Source organism: Schistocerca cancellata, chromosome 4 (assembly GCF_023864275.1).
Source record: "Schistocerca cancellata isolate TAMUIC-IGC-003103 chromosome 4, iqSchCanc2.1, whole genome shotgun sequence".
In the NCBI taxonomy this organism is placed as follows: Eukaryota; Metazoa; Arthropoda; class Insecta; order Orthoptera; family Acrididae; genus Schistocerca; species Schistocerca cancellata.
The window spans coordinates 473,022,673-473,027,824 of NC_064629.1; the positions used below are offsets into that span (position 1 = coordinate 473,022,673).

At 45.7% G+C, this 5,152-nt stretch overlaps 1 non-coding gene across 1 annotated transcript; it reads left to right on the plus strand.

Annotated features, from left to right (window-relative positions):
* Positions 1-2,457: 2,457 nt before the first annotated feature.
* Positions 2,458-2,532, plus strand: Trnat-ugu (transfer RNA threonine (anticodon UGU)). Its single transcript has one exon. It is a non-coding gene; the product is annotated as a tRNA-Thr (tRNA).
* The last annotated feature ends 2,620 nt before the right edge of the window (positions 2,533-5,152 follow it).

A 5,152-nucleotide genomic window follows, 5' to 3' on the forward strand; every position in this document is an offset into this window, starting at 1 on the left:
TAGAGTTCGAGTTTTAACACGAAAATCTGTAGGAAGAAAATAGTTGAATACTAACATCGAATTAATGTCGAGTTTTTACCATAGGATGAAAGTAAAATAGTCTACCTACGATTTGGTGACACAGTAAGAAATGTTAATAGGTAAATCTGTTTATGTATATTGTAGTGAATTTGATGAAAATGAATCTCCTATAATTTTAAATGACTTATTTAGACTTTTAGCGCTAGTACCCTCTACGGTAGTTTTCCGTAGTGCTGTATGAATCCGCCCACCAGACCGGCTAGAGGGAATGTTATTTCTGAGAAAGTCAAGAGAAGTTAACCATTAATGATACGTGTTTTCTTCCTTTCACACTACCATATGAAGTTGGCGGCCGTTATTCATAGTTGTGTTAGGATATGTGATATGCCGAATCGAGTGACGCAAGTAAAAGGATATGAGGCTTTGTCAGATGTCTACACCACAAGGAAGTCACTTTGTCTATCAGAACAGTGAGCGCCGCTCGACCACGTACGTGGTGACAACCGCATGAAAAACGCTACACACCAACAGAATCCTCGGCATGTGAAACAAGTTTCGCTACTAACAGTGAACAGTCAAGACACTAGTAACTGGTACAAGTGCAATAAAGAATTACATGGCGATGACAGAAATGGGATGTTTCAAGTTTAAAAACGACTTTCTCAACCCTCGAAGATGTCGTGGAGTCGAAATATGTGGATTCCTGTTCACTTTTGAGCTAATTGTGTTAAAGTACGGGTATCCAATTCTCTTTAAAAGAAATGGAAACCTAAAATCCCTGCAAGATCTACACGAGACCGTACAACTCGAACGATTCATAGTGTTTCAAGTTAGCATAAAAATATGAATTAGCGTATCAGTTACCTCATGCAATCACACATAGCACAAAATACATTTGGAGCACTTCTGGAAACGCTGTAGGAAGCTGTGAGGGCGGGCAGTTAGCTGCAAGAGGTGCACATTGCACGGATCGATGCAGCGCCAGACAGGATCAGTTCACCAGCCGACACTCCCCGTGCCTGACGTCTGTTTGTGTGAGGTTGGGCGGGGGGTGGACGGCGGTAGCCTCTTCCGAGATAAAGTGTTGAGAATGGTCTAGGGAGTCTGACGGCAGTTCTACTGGTTTCGCTTTCTCACTGGCGTCTTTGTTTCTATGATAACGCAGCACGTCGTTTTCGAAGAACTAGGAGAAGGTGTTTTCAAATAATTGCTATTATACTTAAATATTTTCGAAGAAATATGCAACCAGGAAATCTTGCTTTGGAAGTGAGTGAGTCGCTTCATCGTCAGGAATTTGTGACCACGTCGGCGTGCGTGTTTACAGTGGAAGAGAGATGCAAATAAAAATGTACGTTACACAACATCTTTTGCTAAAAAATGTGTGGCTGGTTGCAGATTCTAAGAACACTCCTCAGTTTCCTAACAGTCCTTACTCGACTTGCCGAGCAGGAGCGCGCTCTTGAGAGTTCCATTGAAATAGTGATACCAATAACATTGTCAAAGTCAGTGATACGAATTATTCGGTTAATGTTATTCGTTCCATGGTCTAAAAATCGTATTTACTCTCTACTTGTTACGTTAATAAATAGTACCATAAGAGAAATAGAGGCTCTCTATTAGCTGAGCCGTATCTCATTGGGGCCGGCCGAAGTGGCCGTGCGGTTACAGGCGCTGCAGTCTGGAACCGCAAGACCGCTACGGTCGCAGGTTCGAATCCTGCCTCGGGCATGGATGTTTGTGATGTCCTTAGGTTAGTTAGGTTTAACTAGTTCTAAGTTCTAGGGGACTAATGACCTCAGCAGTTGAGTCCCATAGTGCTCAGAGCCATTTGAACATTCGTATCTCATTGTCTTCGTGCAGGTGACATATGCTATGCTCTACCCAGGTCTCACGTTTGGTCATAGCTTCAGCTGTGCCGACGTTTACTGGCATATCTCCAGAACTATGGTGAAGGGTGAACGGAAGGGTTTTCTGATGCAGAATCTGAATGATTGATTCAATTTGCCTTCCGGAATCAGGTAGAGTTTTTCACGAAATGCATGATCACATTAGCGTGAATATAAAGTTTGATATCAGGATGATATACTTAAATTTAAATTTAATTTCATTTCCGCATAGGTTCGACCTGATACTCTTATAAGACAAATAAAACGTACTTACTACAAGTCTACCTCACCATATTTACTTCCAGGAACATGTCCGAAAGAACAGACACCATATCCATATCCATAGTTCTGGCAATACCGGCCATGACCTTCTGTGCAGATGCACACATATTACCCGAACTCTTACGTGACTTTGTAAGACTGTCTTCCACAGGTCTTGAGGGTGTTGGTTAGGGACACTACGAATGTAGTGTGTGGACATATAAAGTGAGAATGTCGGTCTCGCGGGAGGCGTGTCCGAGATAGCCCCTGCAGTCACACTCTCCTCTGTGCCCTCGATGGCTCAGATGGATAGAGCGTCTGCCATGTGAGCAGAAGATCCCGGGTTTGAGTCCCGGTCTGGGCACACATTTTCATCTGTCCCCGTTGATATACATCAACGCCCGTCAGCAGCTGAAGGTATTTATAAATAATTCTAATCCTTTCTTTTGGTTCCGTATGGAGGTACCAAATTTGGCTTAAGACCTCGTCGAACGGACGACACCATAAGGAGCTACTGTCCGCCATCCTCACAGAAGCGGCCAGCGAATTTAGAATGCATTACCTTCCCCAATTAGTTGTACAGTATTCTACCTGTTCCTCATGAGAAACAGAGCCGCTAATATAGCGAAAACTTACGGATGCTATTTATGGAATGTTTCAAAGTACTGTGAGCGATTTATCGTAAATGTTTCATTCAAACTGCGGTTCAGTTCTGTAGCAGATTGTACATGACTTTCCACTGTATGAAATGTTAGTCGAGACTCTGATGATGACTAACATCAGTGATAATGCACAAGTTGGTACTGTACGGGGCTGGTGAAACAATGTCAAAAATATTGCAGGTATTCATATACATATACGTAAATATTACATGTGCTTCAAATTAAACGCAAATTAAGTACTGTATTAGAGACAAAGTTATTTTTCAATATTCACAGACTAAATACGTTATTTGCTTGCTTTATATTCAAGAGCAAAAGCTATTATAGAATGATCTGGCTTGATGTGTGAAACAGCACATTTACTGTGTGCTCCGTCAGAAGGCACTAAATTACAGCAGAACGAAATAAATATATAAATTTAATGCTTTCATCTATTCATTAATGTGAACCACTGAGTGAATATTACTTCCTCAGTAATTATCTCTCTATAATGAAACACACAGTTCTAATTTTATGCTTAGTTAGTTCACGACATTTGTTGAAATTACACTCCTGGAAATTGAAATAAGAACACCGTGAATTCATTGTCCCAGGAAGGGGAAACTTTATTGACACATTCCTGGGGTCAGATACATCACATGATCACACTGACAGAACCACAGGCACATAGACACAGGCAACAGAGCATGCACAATGTCGGCACTAGTACAGTGTATATACCTTTCGCAGCAATGCAGGCTGCTATTCTCCCATGGAGACGATCGTAGAGATGCTGGATGTAGTCCTGTGGAACGGCTTGCCATGCCATTTCCACCTGGTGCCTCAGTTGGATCAGCATTCGTGCTGGACGTGCAGACCGCGTGAGACGACGCTTCATCCAGTCCCAAACATGCTCAATGGGGGACAGATCCGGAGATCTTGCTGGCCAGGGTAGTTGACTTACACCTTCTAGAGCACGTTGGGTGGCACGGGATACATGCGGACGTGCATTGTCCTGTTGGAACAGCAAGTTCCCTTGCCGGTCTAGGAATGGTAGAACGATGGGTTCGATGACGGTTTGGATGTACCGTGCACTATTCAGTGTCCCCTCGACGATCACCAGTGGCGTACGGCCAGTGTAGGAGATCGCTCCCCACACCATGATGCCGGGTGTTGGCCCTGTGTGCCTCGGTCGTATGCAGTCCTGATTGTGGCGCTCACCTGCACGGCGCCAAACACGCATACGACCATCATCGCTCATCGCTGAAGACGACACGTCTCCATTCGTCCCTCCATTCACGCCTGTCGCGACACCACTGGAGGCGGGCTGCACGATGTTGGGGCGTGAGCGGAAGACGGCCTAACGGTGTGCGGGACCGTAGCCCAGCTTCATGGAGACGGTTGCGAATGGTCCTCGCCGATACCCCAGGAGCAACAGTGTCCCTAATTTGCTGGGAAGTGGCGGTGCGGTCCCCTACGGCACTGCGTAGGATCCTACGGTCTTGGCGTGCATCCGTGCGTCGCTGCGGTCCGGTCCCAGGTCGACGGGCACGTGCACCTTCCGCCGACCACTGGCGACAACATCGATGTACTGTGGAGACCTCACGCCCCACGTGTTGAGCAATTCGGCGGTACGTCCACCCGGCCTCCCGCATGCCCACTATACGCCCTCGCTCGAAGTCCGTCAACTGCACATACGGTTCACGTCCACGCTGTCGCGGCATGCTACCAGTGTTAAAGACTGCGATGGAGCTCCGTATGCCACGGCAAACTGGCGGACACTGACGGCGGCGGTGCACAAATGCTGCGCAGCTAGCGCCATTCGACGGCCAACACCGCGGTTTCTGGTGTGTCCGCTGTGCCGTGCGTGTGATCATTGCTTGTACAGCCCTCTCGCAGTGTCCGGCGCAAGTATGGTGGGTCTGACACACCGGTGTCAATGTGTTCTTTTTTCCATTTCCAGGAGTGTATATCGCCGTTGGTCTTCAACCTGAGACTATAAGTCATTCTTCAGTAGAATGCTTCTTTAGTGAGACGTCTGGAACCGTCAGTATTAATTTTCTTGTCCAGCATGTTAAACATAAACGACTTGAAGACACAGAGCATCCAAAACTGTAGGGAATGATCTGAGTGAATTGGTACTCTATTCTCGCCTCTGTGTAGCACTGGCAAATTTCTAGCGGGAAAGATCTAGATGGTGAAAACAGACGACTTGACCCATTTAAAAATCCATGTCGTCGCACTAGGACACTTTTTAGTTGTGAAACTGAAAGGAAATACGAGTATTGCTGAGAAATGGGAGAGAATGACAAGAAATTTGAGTAAACGTGTCCCAAGATAAAA